A 19,674-nucleotide genomic window follows, 5' to 3' on the forward strand; every position below is an offset into this window, starting at 1 on the left:
AGCAATATGCATGCCATTTTAATACAATAACACAACCTACAATTGGCTAAATATTTACAAATGAAAACTTAATTACTTAAGATAAAAATCTAATGGTAACTACACAATGCCAAAAATACATATTACAATGAAGACGCCAAAATCAATGAAAGTCTTGCATAAGAATTGAAAACTATTAAACTCGATAAAGATCAAATTTGGAATAAATAGGTTCTCAACAAAACCAATCAATGAAAATCAAGAGGACGTTGGAACGACAGAGATCAAGGGAGGATTGTTGTGATGACGCAGTAATATACAGCATTGGATTTATTGGATATCAGGGAGAAAATTAATTCTAGATATTGGATCTCAGGATAATAAGTTATCTTCAAAAACTAATTTATTACAGATAGATAACGCAGTAATATACATCATCACTGATCCAAAAATAAGGCATCAATCAAAATAGGAGGAAGAATTTGTGAAGATCAATAAATGTTTAGAAAACTAAAGGGAAAAGCAATGGATTTAGTAAAAAACGATAAAAACAAATATATTAACAAAGTGGAAAGCATAAAAAGTATGGAAGGAAGGAATGCAAAGTTATAAGCATCTCGGAGTATAATTTCCCCATTAATTTTCTTCATTTCTAAATCAAAGGGCAAGGATGACATTAATGTTTTCTCATCTCGGATGCTTATCTTCAACACTGAACAAATCTGTAAATATGCGAAAAAAAGGATCTCATGAGCTAGAAGAGTATCTTCAATTCCGAATCGGAAATATCAGATAGATAAAGCAGTTTTAAACTAATGCATCATCGATCCTTCTCAAAAACTGTAAATTAGTTATGAAAATTGAGAAATAAAACGATGACCAGAAAGGAATAACGAACCAGAAGCTCCATAAGTGGATGAATTCCTGTATTGATGACACCATGAAAATGCCTCACTTCCTGCTTCTTCGTGTACCCAAGCTGCGGAGGTCATTATATGTCATGAAATCATGCAAAGACATTGCCTCTATAAGTAATTGGGCAAGTCAAGGAACTCACTTGTCCTGTTTATTCATTCAACACGAACCATCCACAGCTTCAGCAATTAGTTTTCGTATTCCTCTTTATCAAAAGTCCTACAGGGAGAAAGGTTAGTGCTTCATAAGAAATCTGAGTGTATATACATAAAACGAGCCAAACATTAAGAATTTAAAACCAAGAAGCTGTCAAATTTCACGGCAATAAAGACATAACGACAATGCTAAGAAGTTGATGAACTTACAATAGAACTATCGGAAAGATTATGGCGCAATGGAGGGCCAGATTCACCCTTCACTTGACCTCCTTTTGAACTGATGATATGTCTTAGTTTTTATCCATTCTGCCTTGTCGGTAGCACTTTCATCCTACAAAACAAGACCGGGAAGAAGCTACACGAGACACCAACCCTAAAAGAAGATTTGAGAGCCTTATTTTCATGCGATTTCAGACCAGTTAAGCGAGGGTACTCCACTAGCGGATTCAGGTATCAAGTTTTCCCTTGTCAAGTTTGCATTCTCATTTTCCGGTCTTGATTTCTCTTCCAGAAGTGCTTCAAGTTGAAGACTCGCCAAATCGTCATCTTCCCCTCCTACAACTCCATCACGAAGCTCCCCGTCTCTTCCTCCAACAGTTTATTCTAACTATTTTTTTCTTCACATTTTCTTGGAACTCTTTCTTTTTCTAGATCTGTTCCACAAATTTTTCTGTTCTTTTCCTTTTTTTCTACATTTGTTCCACCGATTTTTCTTTTTTTTCCTTTTTTTTCCCACATATCTACTTCCTCTTTTTTTCTTCTTTTTCTGTTTTTTTCTTCTTTTCTCCCCATTTTGCTCTTATTCGAACCCTTCCATGTTTCTTTCTACACTTTCTGCCCTAGTGTTGCCTAATAACAAAAGTCTTGCAGGAAGCTCCCTAGTGTTGCCTGATAACAAAAGTCCTGCAGGAAGAAAGGTTAGAGCATCATAACAAATCTGAGTGTATATACATAAAACTAGATACCTGCAAGACGGCTACATGATCGTGAGATCGAAGTCCAGCTGGGTGACGCTACAAAAGTGGCGGTCGTTGCAGTGGGAGACGTCTATTTGCATTTTAGTAGTGATAGATTTTTTATTTTGAAGAATGTTTTATTGATACCTTCTTTTAGACAAAATTTAATTTCAGTTTCTGAATTAGTTTTTGATGGATATTCGATTTCTTTTAATGACAACTGCGTTATTAAGAAAGATGGTTCTTATATCTGTCGTGGTATCATGGAAAACGATCTGTACACAATCACATCTACACAGTTTAATAATCGCAAATCAGAACTCAATACAACATCGAATATTTCAAAGAAACGAAAGGAACCTTCAAGTTCAATGAACGAAATGAACTTGTGGCACCTTATACTTGGTCATGCCAATGAAAAGAGGATCCATTCTCTTGTTCAACAAGATCTTATTAAAGGTCTAGAGGAGGAACCCTTTCATAAGTGTGAGTCATGCTTAGAAGGCAAGATGACCAAGGGGTCTTTTCAGGCTAAGGGCAATAGGGCCAAGGAAGTACTTGAGCTTATTCATTCCGATGTATGTGGACCAATGTCTACTGAAGCAAGAGGTGGTTTTCGATACTTCATCACATTCATTGATGACTTCTCGAAAATTGGATATGTCTATTTGACGACCCACAAGTCAGAGTCTTTTGACAAGTTCAAGGACTTTAAGGCTCGAGTGGAGAAGTATAATGGAAAGAGTATCAAATGCCTGCGATCTGATCGTGGAGGCGAATACCTCAGTGCCGAGTTTTTGGACTACTTATCGGAGTCGGGAATTGAATCCCAACTGACTGCGCCGGGCACGCCCCAGCAGAACGGCGTGGCTGAAAGAAGGAACAGGACCTTGTTAAACATGGTCCGATCGATGATGAGTTATGCACAGCTACGTACTTCATTTTGGGGACATGCCTTGCGTTCTGCAAGCCATATATTAGACAATTTACCGTCAAAATCCGTACCTACTACTCCTTGTGAGTTGTGGACTGGACGCAAGCCTAATCTAGTACATCTCAAGATTTGGGGTGGGCCAACTCATGTATTGGAAAAGGATCCAACTAAGCTAGGATCAAGGACGGAGGTATGTTTGTTTATAGGGTACTCCAGAGGGACGAAAGCTTATGAATTCTATAGTCTCCGAGATAAGAAAGTTATTGTGAGCACTCAGGCGACATTCTTAGAAGAAGACTATGTAATGAATCATAAACCTAGCAGTGAAGTGTACCAATAACCATGAGCCCGAAACTTCAACTTCTACTCCAAGTATTGTAGTGTCGCGCCGCAGTGGGAGGGTCTCGCATGAGCCCGAAAGATACATTGGTTTGGGGGAATCCATGGATCACTCCTCGGACAGCAATGTATTAGATCTCTGGAACTTTGCTGAGGCGCTGGCAGATGTCGATCATTGCGAATGGGTGAAAGCAATGGATTCGGAACTAATAGACAAAGACGTCTACGATTTGTCCGTCTTACCCAACGGCAGTACTGCTATTGGGAGCAAGTGGATATATAAATGTAAACGTGGACCTGATGGACGAGTTAAAGTCTTCAAGGCAAGACTAGTGGCCAAGGGGTATACCCAAAAAGAAGGTGTCGATTACGACGAGACTTTCTCCCCGGTGGCCATGCTCAAATCGATCCGGATACTATTGTCTATAGCAGCTTATATGGATTGGGACGTTTGGCAAATAGACGTTAAGACTGCGTTTTTAAACGGCGGTCTTGAAGAGACCATCTACATCGAACAACCCGAGGAACATGCCGTAAAGGGCAAGGAACACATGGTTTGGAAGCTTAAGAAGGCTATTTATGGCCTTAAGCAAGCATCTAGATCATGGAACCAGTGTTTCGATCAAACTGTTCGGAAGTTTGGATTCAAAAAGTACCCAAATGAAAGCAGCGTGTACAAGAAGGTTGAAAAAGAGAATGTAGTGTTCTTAGTTTTATATATAGATGACATTCTTCTAATTGGAAACAATAAAAAGATGTTGTCATCAGTAAGAACTTGGTTGTCAAACCAGTTCGAGATGAAGGATATGAGAGACGCGGGACACATTCCCGGGATCAAGGTTCTTCGGAATCGAGAAAAGAAGATGTTGTGCTTATCTCAAAAACTTTACATCAACACAGTACTTAGCCGTTTTAGAATGCAGGACGCCAAGAAAGGTTTCTTACCTTTTAGACACGGCATCCATATATATCATGAGATGTGCCCCAAAACGCCGTCTGAGATACAAGAAATGAGAAGGATTACATATGCTTCGGCAGTTGGAAGTCTCATGTATGTTATGCTTTGTACGAGACCTGATATTTGCTTTGTTGTTGGCATGGTGGCAAGATATCAGTCGAATCCGGGCCAAGGACATTGGACTGCCGTAAAGAACATACTCAAGTACCTTAAACACGGACTAAGGACTATGCTCTAGTTTAAAAAGCAGCCGAGCTCTATCCTTTGGGATATACTAACTCAGACTTTCAAGCTGATCAGGACTCGAGAAAATCTACTTCAGGATATGTGTTCACCTTAGAAGGTGGAGCCATAATTTGGAAGAGTGTGAAGCAGAAATGCATCGTGGACACGACCATGGAAGCCGAGTATGTGGCCGCTTCGGAGGCTGCAAAAAAGGCAGTATGGTTCAAGAACTTTCTTATGGATTAGGTGTGGTTACGAATCTTCCCAAGAGCATCACCATTTATTGTGACAATTTTGGTGCTGTGGCAAACTAGAAAGAACCAAGAGCTCACAAAGCGAGCAAACACATAGAGCGGAAGTATCATATCATCAGAGATATAGTGCAGAGAGGAGACATACAAGTGGTCAAGATTGCATCAGAGAACAACCTGGCAGATCCTTTTACAAAGGCATTGGCGGTGAAACCGTTTGAGGGCCACGTTGAAGGGATGAGAGTTCAACTCATTCAAGACCTCAACTCGCTTTCAGTATAAGTGGGAGAAATTTAGACGTGTGCACTACTGTTTTGTATACTCGAAAGCTGTTTTGAGTATAAGTGGGAGATTGTTAGGGTTTGTATACTAGAAATCACCTTTCGAGTGATTGAATATTGTAAAACTCTAATTATTATTTTCCAAGTAAATGCAACAGGTTATTTTTGTCATAATGTTGTTATGTTTTACGTTTAATGGATGTTTATTGCATATTTAAATGTATAAGCGAACGTAACAAAGTCTAAGTCTTTGTTTTAGTAGACCGGTTGTGGACCGCGTCCAATTTAAGGTAACACGGTCAGTTCTGAACAAAGAAAAATAAGAATTTCACAACCTAGATAGGCCTAGACTACCTATCATGAAAGGTTGCAATGTCAGTCTAATTATTTCTAACCTTATTGAAATAAGATGACGTTGGTGTGGTATAGCACTAAATTGGATCTAAACGGCAAGACGAGTCTTTATACTATCTACTGAAAGACGAGGTCTTGATAATTAATTTCTTAATCAATGTAGGTTAGCATTGAGCATACAATATTGAGTATCTACTACTTTGACTTACCAAAGGTGCGGGTTTTTCGTCACCCAACGATCCAGGTATATTGGGTAGTGGTGATCATTATCTAGCGGTGCTAGGATTGCTATTATGTTGAATAGTGCACGAGGAGAGTCTCGTTTGATAACATCCACAAGAGGAGCTCGAAACAGGGTTTTATTATTCGGAACCTAGCTAGTTGGAGTTTGATTACTCTATGAATGATAAATAATAGTTTCTTGCTAAGTCCACTCTTGGATATTAAAATATGTTAATTAATTAAGTCCATAGCAGACATTGATTAATTAATGGATGATTCTATCTTAAGCGCGGGAAATGAATGTAACACGCTAAAAGGAAACCCGGAATACTTGTAATTTCGGATTTGGAAAGGTATTGCAATATTACTTCTGTAGTGGCTGCTTGTAATATTTCAATATAAGCTTGTATTAAATTGTGGGTTCAATTTAATTAGTGAAAAGCTAATTAGGTGAGGACATGTCCAAATTCTTCCTTAGATCCCTGACTGGACCCAATATGTGACTTAATATAAATAGGAGAATAAAGGAGACAGAATTAACACTTTTTCCACATCATAATTTTCGTCCCCCTCATCTTTGAGAAAGGATCGAAAATTGCTCTCCTTCCGTGAGCAGATTTCTATCTTCATTATTTAAGTCCTAGTACACTAGTGAGATTTTCCCACACAAATATCAGTCTACAGTCCGGGATACCAGTCAGAATATCCCAGGTCGAGTTCTCAAGATCTTCACGTGGAGAAGACGCAAGCCATCTTCGATTCTTAAGTGAATCAACAAGGTAAATTGGCTAACTCCGTAGTACGCATGTTTTAGGGATTATTTGTACTAAAACGTGTTTAGAATTCAAGTTATGAGCATGATACATGTGATAATTGCGCGAATAGAATTTATCTAAATAATCTGCTAAATAGATCAGAATTATGTGATCCGTAAGAACGCACGCTTCCGCTGCCAACCCCTTCAACCTTAACCAACTCAAATGTGTATACCAAAAAGGCCCTTTTCAATTTTTTTAATCATTTAAATTAAATTCATGAGGCATTATTTTTGGCCATCAGATCTTGAAAATGAAGGGTCAAGATTCAGTTGGACAATAGAACAAAAATTGGAAAAAGGATACAAATTTATCCCTAGAACGGTATATACTAAAAAGTTGGCTGATTTATGTGGCACATAATAAAAACTGTTTTATGGATATATTTTTATTTTATTATTTAAAAGGTCAGATTAATGATTGCTTTTTTCGGGGAACATTGGTTTCTTTATTACTTTTTTAAAATGGCACGCCGACTCTTTTTTACCCTATAAATACCCTTCCTAAACACTTTTAAAATCATTCATCTACTTTTACTACTTCAAATATCTCAGCAATATCCTCAACTATAACTAATCCTATCATGATTTAAGTAGTTCTTTTTTTGTCTAAACTATTCCATTACATTTTAACATAAACTGAATGTTGTTATGTACTAATATATTATGATAAGAAATTTTACAACATAGTATACGAGGCAGAGGCTGAGTTTTTTCTCTGGTTGTTTCCTATATATGATCAACTTAATATGAGTCATAATTTAGAAAAACCAATCCAGTCATAATTTAGAAAAACCAATCCAGTAGAATCCTACACAAGATTATAGTGATATCTATTAGTACTAGCTAATATCTCATGACGCTATCTTATTGTATTAGAATCTTTATGTAGTGTTCTAAATTAATGAATCCCAACAAAAAACAGTTCTTAATTAGTGAATGTTAAGTTGAAATTCCAATTTGCATAGAGATGTTTTATTATTCAGAAGTAACTGGATGATGGCACCCTTTTATCACCTTGGTTTATAATCTTCACCCCGAGATCTCTATCTATGTCATCATGGTTAGATGTGTTCGCATTTATGAATAAATCATTTTTTGTATATCTGTAGTATAATTTCAATGAGAAAACATTGTTAGTTTTATTTCATAGCAAAATTAGCATATTTCATAGCAATATCTCAACAATTAACAATAGATATGTTTTCAAACAATTTTAGGATCTATTCCTTTTTGGTTTTGTTACACTTTTTGGGTTAACAACTACTTAAGTGAAGATTGTCTGATTGGCATTCTAATATAAACTGTCTAATTGCAGACATTTTGATTTTCATATTCTACATTTTAACAATGAAAAAATTAAAAAGGTCTGCAAATTTGATGCGCTGTTCATACCAAAGTTTGACCCAAATGTTTAAGGTCAGTGGCTAGCTTCGAGTAGGGACACTACCCTCCTCACTTAGACCCAAATTCGATTCACAACTCTCTTGGCCTTATACACAAAATATTTATGGCGAGACAACATCTTTTGAAAATAAACAACGAACATAAGTTCCAGTTTTCTCAAATATCACTTGCAAATAAATTTAATATTTATCCACACTAGTATGTAGGATAGACAATTCACTACGTACGCTTTCCAAGGTTTCGAGATAAATTCTTTATTTCTCGATGTTATTCTCCTTGTTAGTTTTTACCTTTTTGGAAAAGAAAATAAAAGTCGAACAATTCTTAGCTTCGAGAAGACGGAGTAAAGTACCCAAATATTTATTTGGCTTATGTTAGATTTCAAAAATGAATTCAAATCGTAAATTAAATTATTTTAAGCTTAATTAATTACACAACAAGGAGTAATTAAAACTTATTAATTGTACCTATACTTAAATTTAGGTTAAAATTAATTATTAACACTTCGTCCCAAAAGAATTATTTTTGAAATTAGGCCATGACCATCTTTCATCTCCATTTATTCACTCTTCATTTATTTACTGCATCCCAACAACAAATAAACATTAACCCTACACATCAAACTCACCTTCCACCCCTCATTTCCTGCCGCCATCGTCCGTTGACTCCAGCGTGGTGCCCCGCCACCCCTCCATCTTCAAATCCAACTTTCTCTCCCCGAGTCTGCCGCCGCTGCCATTGTGCACCCCAGAGCAGCCTCCCAGCCCACTCCCTCCTTGTTCTAACACCACCACCACCACCACCACCAGATGCCGACGTCAGCCCGGTAAGGTTAGTCTTATTTTCTTCCCTATTTAATGTATATTCCTAAGATTAAATCTGTCTTACAAGTTCTGGTGTTTCACTTATACAAATTCGTAAAGATTTCAATTTTAGTGATGATTCGTATTTTAATCATATGTTTAAGACCAAAATTGATCTTTACTCGGTACAAAAATACAAGCATTGCACCCACATATACACACAGAAAAAAAAACACTACACACACGTCATATACTCCACATAATATACACACGATATACACTTGAAATAAACACACGATATACACTTGAAATAAACAGACTAAATACACTATAAACAAAACACACATTATATAGGCAAAGTATGCACACAATACACGCACTGCACACACATCCAGTACAAAGTACACACACAATATACACAAAATACAAACACTTTACACACTATACGCAAAACAAACAAACTAAACACACACTATACACAAGATATAAGCATTGCAACACACACAACACAAAATTCACACTATTTACACAAAACACCCACGGTAAACAAAATACAAACACTTCACACGCTATACATAAAACAAACATACTAAACACACTAAACACGAAATATACACACTATACACAAAATATACACTTCACATACAACACACGTAATACAAAATACACACATTACATGGAAACTATGCTAAAAAATACACAAAATACGCAAATTGCACACTACACACACTATATGCAAGAAATGCACATCACACACATACTATAAATAAAATATACATTATACACAAAATGCATACAGTATACATTATAGTCAAAATGCACTACAATAAAATATACATTATACACAAAATGCACTACAACCAAATATACATACACAGTATACACACACTACAACCAAATACACTATAAATCAAATATACATATAGATAATACACAATTATACACAATATAAGAAGTATACACACAACCCAAAACACACACAACACACATTATACATGTGAAAAAGCTCTATATACAACATGCACTAAACACACTCTACACACAAAAAAAAAGCACTAAACCAACATATAGTGTACATAATACACATGATATACATAAATATATATGTATATGTAATACACACATAACACACAATACACAAAACACATACACTAAAAACACACTATATACAAAATACAAGCATTGCATCCACATATGCACACAACAAAATAATACACACACTACACACACTTCATATACTCCACAGAATACACACACTATACATGAAACAAACAGAATAAATACACTATAAACAAAACATACACATTATAATAGACAAAGTATTACACACACAATACACACAAGATACACACTATACACAAATTATACATGCACTATAAAAATATAAATAACACACACTATACATAAAATATATGCGCTGGACATACGCTATACACAAAATACAAGAACCGCACACATGCACCCAACACAAAATACACAAAATATACACAATATACCCATAATATACAAAAAACACAAACACTTCACACAAAACAAACAAACTAAACACACTATACATAAAAGAAACACACTTTACACACATTACAGAAAATAAACTAAGTATAGACAAAGTACACACATTTTGCGCACACTATACACATATTTTGTTACAACTATTCCCCAACCAAACATAGTAATCAAACTATACACAAAATACGCACATTACATACTCACTATAAACTAAATAAACTTTATTTTAAAATGCACGCACTACACATTACAAAAAATACAGATAACTACACCTACAAAATACATACATACTACACAAAAGTACATGCACAAAAATACACATATACATACATACTACACAAACGTACATGCACAAAAATACACATAGCACACACTATAAATACGATATACACAAAATACATGTATTGCACCAACATATATATATATATACAACAAAAAATACACATTGCACATGTACACGCTGCATACATTACACATAATGTACACACTACACAAACCACACTATTAAAAAACATACATTATGCAAAAAGTTTACACACTGTACAATATACACTATTTACACACTACACCACCTTACACAGTTCACATTACACTTTAACTACACACTACAAATTGTATACACACACTACACACTACACAAAAATACACATTACATGCACATTATACACAAAATAAACATACTAATAATACTATACACAAAACACACACAAATTACACACACACCACTACTCACAGTATACACACACTGTACACTACACGCTATAAACGCAGATTACAAACACTATAAACTAAATATACACTATACATAAAATGTCGTGCACTACATATAGATACATAATATAAACAACTACACACAGTACATAAAGCATACACACTGCACACATTATACAAAATATACAAACTACACACACTATACGAAATATACGTGTAGAAAATATACACATAGCACACACTATAAACATACTATACATAAAATACACCACTATACTCAAAATACATACACTACTCACAGAAAATATACATGTATAGATATAGCACCAAATGTATAGAAGATGTATAGCACCAAATATATAGAAGATGTATAGCACCAAATATAAATGCATGATACAATTAGATTTAGATTTCTTTAATATGTTATTTACTACTCCCTCCGTCCCTAATAATTTGTCATCATTTGACCCGGCACACGGTTCTACGAAATGTAATAGAAAGTGGGTTGAAAAAGTTAGTGGCATGTGGTTCCTACTTTTATATATTAGTTTTATAATAAATATGAGGATGAGTTAGTGGAAATTAAGGTCCACTACCAAAAATGATAAAAGTGAAAGGTGACATTTTTAGGGATAGACGAAAATGAAAATAGGCGCCAAATTTTCAGGGATGGAGGGAGTAGTTTGTAACATAATAATAATAATAACAATAATAATAATATAATAAATATTATTAAAATGATAATAAACTAAATTATAATTATTTACTAATATTTTAATTAGATATAATTCATAAATTCAAAATTTAATAAAGACATTTTTTATTAGTAATTTATAATTAAAAAATAAAATAATAATTGTTACTTACTATTTTATCATTCATAATTGAAATAACTATATTATAATTATTTAATATATTTTTAAAAATAATAATTTTTACTTATTATTATACCATTCATAATTCAAATAACTATATTAATATTATTTAATATATTGTTAATTAATTAGTTTAATACTAATGAAACAATCATAAATACTAATAATTATTATTATAATATTAATATATTATTACTATTAAAATAATAATTATAATTATAATTTAATATTATTAATACACCTACGCATATTGCTATACACAAAATCTGTACATTATACCCACTATACACCAAAATACACGCACTACAGAAATGAGACACTATACACAAAATATACATGCATGATAGAAATCACACACTATACACAATATACATGAACAAAAAATACCCACATAGCACACAATACAATACACAAAATAAATGCACTAGACATGCAATATACCCAAAATACACAAAATATAAGCACTACACCCGCACATACACAAACCACAAAATACACAAACTTCATATATTGCACGTAATACACGGGCTATACACAAAACAAACAGACTAAATACACTATACACTATACACAAAACAGACGGACTGAATACACTATACACAAACCGCACACATTATAGACAAAGTACACATACAATACGCACAATATAAAACACTATACATTTACTACATAGTATTCACAAAATACACATTAGACGCACACTATATGCACATTTCATTGCAACTATACACAAACCAAACATATTAATCAAACAAAACACAAAAGACACTTAATACACATTAATCACAGTGCACATACTACACACGAGACACACTAATACACACATAGCACACTCTAAACACACTATACACACAAAATACAAACATTGCACCCTTATATACACACTGCACATACACACACATCACATAATACACGCAAAATATAAACACACACTGCACAGACATTTCACACACTTTACACGCACTATGCATAAAATACACAGTTTACATAAAATACCCACACTACTCACATTATACACACACTGCACAAAATACACACACTACTCACATTATACACAAAATTTGTACGTATAGAAAATACTATCATAACACACATTATGAGACATTATAAACAAAATACAAGCACTATCCACACACACTAAACACAAAATACACATAGTACTCTACACTCACACTACACAAAATAGACACGTACAGAAAATAGCATAACACACACTATAAAGACATTATATACACACATTAAACACAATATTCAAGCATTGTACCCACAATATACACTCTTCACACACTATACACAAAATACACAATACACACAAAACACACACTATACACAAATAATACAATACGCGTTATATACAAAATATAAACACACACTATATACAGAATATATGTACAAAGAAAATATACATAACACGCGCTATAAACACATACATAAAATATACTCGTTGGACACACACTATACTTAAAAGCATTGCACATATACATATATACGTACAAAGCCTTTGTCCTAGCGGCAAGGAGCTTAGACATTATTGCATGAGGTGATGAGTTCGAGCCCTCTTGACATCAGTTGTAATTTCCTCATATCTATAGTATAAGATTTTATTTGTAATTTTCTCCCTTATATAGGAGTTAATTTTTAAAAAAAAGCACTGCACATATACACACAACGCAAAATACACAAAAAAACATAAAATACCAACAATATACACAAAAAAACACACGCACAATACACAAAATAAACAAAGTATACACAATAAAACACAAAGTATACACAAAATACATACATTACACGCACACTATACACACCCTATACACACAGTACACATGAATAAAATTGTTAAGATTTTCAATGTATATTAATCAATTAAAATTAATTAGGTAATTGAAATAATAACAAAATACACTAATTGACATAATAATAATAATTAATTCTTATTAATAAAATAATGATAATGATAATTATTATATAATCAATGATTATTATATTGAAAAATAATAATTTATTAGTTTGTAACATAATAATAATTATAATAAATGAATGATAATAAACTTAATTAATATTATTTATTGATAGTATATTAGATATAACTCATAAATTCAAAATTTAATAAAGATATTCTTGATTAGTTAATAATTTATAAATAAATAGTAATATAATAATTGTTACTTATTACTATATTACCCATAATTCAAATTATATTTTAATTATGAAAAATATTATAAATTATTAGCGTAAGAAAACAATTATAAATAATAATAACAAATTTTTTACTATTATAATAATAATTATTATAAGCTATAAATATTATAATTATAGTTATTATTTTTATTATTAAGTACTATAATACATAATTTTAAATTTATAAATAAAATTAAATAATTATTGTTAAATACAAAATAATTAAATACTCCCTCCGTCCCATCTCATGTGATGGATTTCTTTTCGGCACGGGAATTAAGAAAATGATATGTATTGAGTTAAAGTGGAGAGAGTAAAGTATGAGAGAGGAAAAAGTAAGAGAGATAAAGAGAGAATAAAATAAGAAAGAGAGAATAAAGTAAGAGAGAGAGAATAAAGTAAGAGATGGTTGAAGTTTTGGTTTTAGCTAAAAAAGGAAATCAATCACTTGAGATGGGACAACCCAAAATGGAAAGTTGATCACTTGATGTGGGACGGAGGGAGTATATTGAATACTTAAAAATATGTCAGAATCAACAAACTGGGAAAAGATTACCTACGAAAAGTCGTGGAACCATTTCTTTTGAGGAGGAGTTTCCTCATTTTTTGTAGCTTCTTCAAAGTGACATTCCTGAGTGTTGCAACAACAAAATGACAGGATTGGTTAATCGAGATGTAACTTCCGCGGCTATATAAAATCATATGAAAACTTTTATTAACCTACAGATGTTATGGACCATTAAGACAAAAACATTGAAACAAGTTCAAGTCATACAACTCCACAACATGCAGCAATGAAATACTACCATTCTGATTAGTAGGTACTAACACGTCCTCCATATGACTTCCTAGTCTTCGTAATATATTATTTAAAATCCCCCGGTTTCTAACATCTTTAGAAGCTCGTGTGTAGCATATAAACATATTTTAGTACTAAACTAGAGGGCCAAGTAAAATGTGTATCACACAAATATAAAGTACCTCCAGTGTAATGATACCACCACCCACGAAAATGCCTCTCTTCCTACTTCTTCATGTACCCAAGATGCATAGGTTATGGAAAGTTTATGTCATGACATCATGAAAAGACATTACTTTAAGTAGTTGTGCAAGTCAAGGAACTCACTTTTCTGTTTTTCCATTCAAGACACCCATTTGCGGCTCCTAGTAATAGTTTTGTACTCTTCTTTAACAAATATCCTGCAAGGAGTAAGGTTAGCGCTGATTTGATCACTCCAACAGTTCTTGTACCTATTTTAAAAAATAAATATAAGTTACTCAAACACATAATAAAAAGGTTATTGCAGATCTGATAAATCCATCAGTTCTTGTACCTATTTAAAAGTTAAATATAAGTTACTCAAACACATAATATCAGACAACGTTTCTATTTCCCCCCCCCCCCCTCTTAATTTCATGAATAAGACAAAATAGGATAGCAAATTGTATTCTCCATCTAGTTCCTTTACAATTGTAATAGCTTTGGCTGATGCAACTTCTGGTGCCTGTGAAATTGAATCTTGTTAAGAAGGTACTTGCCACTGAATCATCAACATATCTCTAATCTACTACGGGCAAATCAATAAATTTCAATGGTGGAGCTGCCAAACCATTAAGTTAAAATAAAAAAAAATTAGATAACTAACCTCATGTGATGCAAATAGAAACAATCTTATGTATGAGATAATATTATGAGATGCTCTTCGTAAAATAGGAAGAATATATCAACTTCACTCCTCCTAAGACTTGCACCTGTCAACTATAAATTTGCTTAAATGGATCAATCAAGAGACATGACACCATTCCTTTAAAATTTCCAAGGACACAAATGGAAAGAAACTAAAAAGGAGTCAAACATTTAGAATTTAAAAATCTAGCAACTGACAAATTTCACAGCAACTAGAACAACTTTGATATAGCAATGCTAGGAAGTTCATGAACATACAAGAGATCCATCAGAAAGACTTTGGCAATGGTAGGAAGTTTTGATTGTCCATATTTGTGGTACTTTTTAGGACAAACTTATATGGGCTGTAGATACCGGTGAGCTATACTTTTTAGGACAAAATAATTACTATAAAACAGCATAGGACAGTCCTATCTAGATTATCCAACTTAATATGTTTTAAGTACCAAACGACTCAAGAAGTAATGTTTGGTCAGTTACAAGAATGTCACACAAAACCAACCTTAAACCTGGATAACTGCTGCATGGTGTGCAGAACCACCCTTGCTGGCAACAGGATAATCCTGAGTATATCATCTGCATTAGGGATGCACAATTAAGAATTATGAAAGTAAGATATAATCTTTGTAAAAAATAAATCATGGAAAATTGTGAATTAACTCAAATCCTTGTGTGCTATACAAATAATAGTTGTGATTGATTGGTGTTTTTTTCTTCACATTTTCCTAGAACTCTCTTTGATTCTGCTCTCTGTTTTTTTCTTTTTTAGATCTATTCCACCAATTTTTTTTCTTTCTGTTTTTTCTTCTTTACTCCCCACTTCGCTCTTATTCTAACCTTTCCATGTGCCTTTCTACACTTTCTGCCCTAGTGTTGCCTGATTACAAAAGTCCTGCAGGGAGAAAGGATAGAGCTTCATAAGAAATCTGAGTGTATATTACATAAAACTAGATAAGCAATTTCTTTGAACCAACTATCTACTAGCACATACAATTCTCTACCTTAAATTTTGAACTTTTTAAAGAAGCAATATGCATGCCATTTTAATACAATAACACAACCTACAATTGGCTAAATATTTACAAATGAAAACTTAATTACTTAAGATAAAAATCTAATGGTTAGTTACACAATGCCAAAAATACATATTACAATGAAGACGCCAAAATCAATGAAAGTCTTGCATAAGAATTGAAAACTATTAAACTCGATAAAGATCAAATTTGGAATAAATAGGTTCTCAACAAAACCAATCACTGAAAATCAAGAGGACGTTGGAACGACAGAGATCGAGGGAGGATTGTTGTGATGACGCAGTAATATACAGCATTAGATTTATTGGATATCAGGGAGAAAATTAATTCTAGATATTGGATCTTCAAAAACTAATTTATTACAGATAGATAACGCAGTAATATACAGCATCATTGATCCAAAAATAAGGCATCAATCAAAATAGGAGGAAGAATTTGTGAAGATCAATAAAAGTTTAGAAAACTAAAGGGAAAAGCAATGGATTTAGTAAAAAACGATAAAAACAAATATATTAACAAAGTGGAAAGCATAAAAAGTATGGAAGGAAGGAATGCAAAGTTATAAGCATCTCGGAGTATAATTTCCCCATTGATTTTCTTCATTTCTAAATCAAAGGGCAAGGATGACATTAATGTTTTCTCATCTCGGATGCTTATCTTCAACACTGAACAAATCTGTAAATATGCGAAAAATGGATCTCAGGAGCTAGAAGAGTATCTTCAATTCCGAATCGGAAATATCAGATAGATAAAGCAGTTTTAAACTAATGCATCATCGATCCTTCTCAAAAATTGTAAATTAGTTATGAAAATTGAGAAATAAAACGATGACCAGAAAGGAATAACGAACCAGAAGCTCCATAAGTGGATGAATTCCTGTATTGATGACACCATGAAAATGCCTCACTTCCTGCTTCTTCGTGTACCCAAGCTGCGGAGGTCATGGAAAGTATATGTCATGAAATCATGAAAAGACATTGCCTCTATAAGTAATTGGGCAAGTCAAGGAACTCACTTGTCCTGTTTATTCATTCAACACGAACCATCCACAGCTTCAGCAATTAGTTTTCGTATTCCTCTTTATCAAAAGTCCTACAGGGCGAAAGGTTAGTGCTTCATAAGAAATCTGAGTGTACATTCATAAAACGAGCCAAACATTAAGAATTTAAAAACCAAGCAGCTGTCAAATTTCACGGCAATAAAGAAATAACGACAATGCTAAGAAGTTGATGAACTTACAATAGAACCATCGGAAAGATTATGGCGCAATGGAGGGCCAGATTCACCCTTCACTTGACCTCCTTTTGAACTGATGATATGTCTTAGTTTTTTATCCATTCTGCCTTGTCGGTAGCACTTTCATCCTACAAAACAAGACCGGGAAGAAGCTACACGAGACACCAACCCTTAAAGAAGATTTGAGAGCCTTATTTTCATGCGATTTCAGACCAGTTAAGCGAGGGTACTCCACTAGCGGATTCAGGTATCAAGTTTTCCCTAGTCAAGTTTGCATTCTCATTTTCCGGTCTTGATTTCTCTTCCAGAAGTGCTTCAAGTTGAAGACTCGCCAAATCGTCATCTTCCCCTCCCAGTACTCCATCACGAAGCTCCCCGTCTCTTCCTCCAACAGTTTATTCTAACTATTTTTTTCTTCACATTTTCTTGGAACTCTTTCTTTTTCTAGATCTGTTCCACAATTTTTTCTGTTCTTTTCCTTTTTTTCTACATCTGTTCCACCGATTTTTCTTTTTTTTCCTTTTTTTCCCCACATATCTGCTTCCTCTTTTTTTCTTCTTTTTCTGTTTTTTCCTTCTTTTCTCCCCATTTTGCTCTTATTCGAACCCTTCCATGTTTCTTTCTACACTTTCTGCCCTAGTGTTGCCTAATAACAAAAGTCCTGCAGGAAGCTCCCTAGTGTTGCCTGATAACAAAAGTCCTGCAGGAAGAAAGGTTAGAGCATCATAACAAATCTGAGTGTATATACATAAAACTAGATACGCAACTTCTTTGAATCATCTATCTAATAGCACATACAATTTCTCTACCTTGCATTTTCAACTTATTAAATAAGGAATACGAATGCCATTTTAATACAATAACACAACCTACATTTGCCTAAATATATGCTAATAAAAACTTAAGTGACATAAGATAAATATCTAATGGATAGTTACACAATGCCAAAAATACATATCATATTGAAGACGCCAAAATCAATGAAAGTCTTGCATAAGAGTTGAAAACCATTAAAATCGATAAAGATCAAATTTGGAATAAATAGGTTCTCAACAAAACCAATCACTGAAAATCAAGAAGACGTTGGAACGACAGAGATCGAGGGAGGATTGATGTGGTGACTACCAATCTTGATGTGGGATCATTATATCAGAATAATATGCATCCCATGTATCAAAACAGTGTTAGGAAATGGAAGAATGATCTTACGTTATTTGAAATGAGACCTTGAGCAAGGTAAGGTTTTTCATTGCGTAAATGGTGGAAACCATATACAACTTGGGTATCCATAATACCATCATCACATATAGTATCTTGTCAGAGTGCAATAATAAACATATTAAAGAGAAATTTTAGCATATAAATACAAAGCTATACTGAAATAATTATAAAACACAACTTCATGAGGCTTCACCACTGAATATTTCTAAGGACACAATAAGTAAATGAGCATAGAAGCACCTCAACCAAAATCCTAATTCGCAAACGGAAAGAAACTAAAACAAGCCAAACATTTAGACTTTATAAATCAAGCGGCTGACAAATTTAACAGCAATAAGAACAACTTTAAGGAATTATGTCCTTAGAGTTAATGGACTTATAAGGACATAAGTGTTGGAAAAATTTGGCAGTGGTTGGAAGCCAATGAACTTACAAGAGAACCATCTGAAAGACTTTGGCGCAATGGAGGGTCAGATTCACCCTTCACTTGACCTCTTTTTGAGCTGACGATAGTTCTTAGTGTATTTATCCATTCTGTCTTGTCAGTGGCACTTTCAGCCTTCAAAACAACGGCACTATGAGCTGGGTAGATACCGGGGGGCTCTATTTAACTGTCTATCAATT

The 19,674-nt window shown here is 33.6% G+C and overlaps 4 non-coding genes and 2 pseudogenes across 4 annotated transcripts; all 6 read right to left on the reverse strand.

Moving 5' to 3' along the window:
* Positions 1–343: 343 nt before the first annotated feature.
* On the reverse strand, positions 344–429 carry LOC121763112 (annotated as a pseudogene).
* Positions 430–589: 160 nt separating this feature from the next.
* LOC121763106 lies at positions 590–682 on the reverse strand. The gene has a single exon (XR_006042354.1). It is a non-coding gene; the product is annotated as a small nucleolar RNA snoR26 (small nucleolar RNA).
* Positions 683–718: 36 nt separating this feature from the next.
* Positions 719–812, reverse strand: LOC121763114. The gene has a single exon (XR_006042361.1). It is a non-coding gene; the product is annotated as a small nucleolar RNA snoR27 (small nucleolar RNA).
* A 16,084-nt stretch (positions 813–16,896) lies between these two features.
* LOC121763120 lies at positions 16,897–16,996 on the reverse strand (annotated as a pseudogene).
* Positions 16,997–17,156: 160 nt separating this feature from the next.
* LOC121763109 lies at positions 17,157–17,249 on the reverse strand. The gene has a single exon (XR_006042356.1). It is a non-coding gene; the product is annotated as a small nucleolar RNA snoR26 (small nucleolar RNA).
* A 35-nt stretch (positions 17,250–17,284) lies between these two features.
* LOC121763115 lies at positions 17,285–17,377 on the reverse strand. Its single transcript, XR_006042362.1, has one exon. It is a non-coding gene; the product is annotated as a small nucleolar RNA snoR27 (small nucleolar RNA).
* Between the last annotated feature and the right edge of the window lie 2,297 nt (positions 17,378–19,674).

Source organism: Salvia splendens, chromosome 13 (assembly GCF_004379255.2).
Source record: "Salvia splendens isolate huo1 chromosome 13, SspV2, whole genome shotgun sequence".
Classification (NCBI taxonomy): Eukaryota; Viridiplantae; Streptophyta; class Magnoliopsida; order Lamiales; family Lamiaceae; genus Salvia; species Salvia splendens.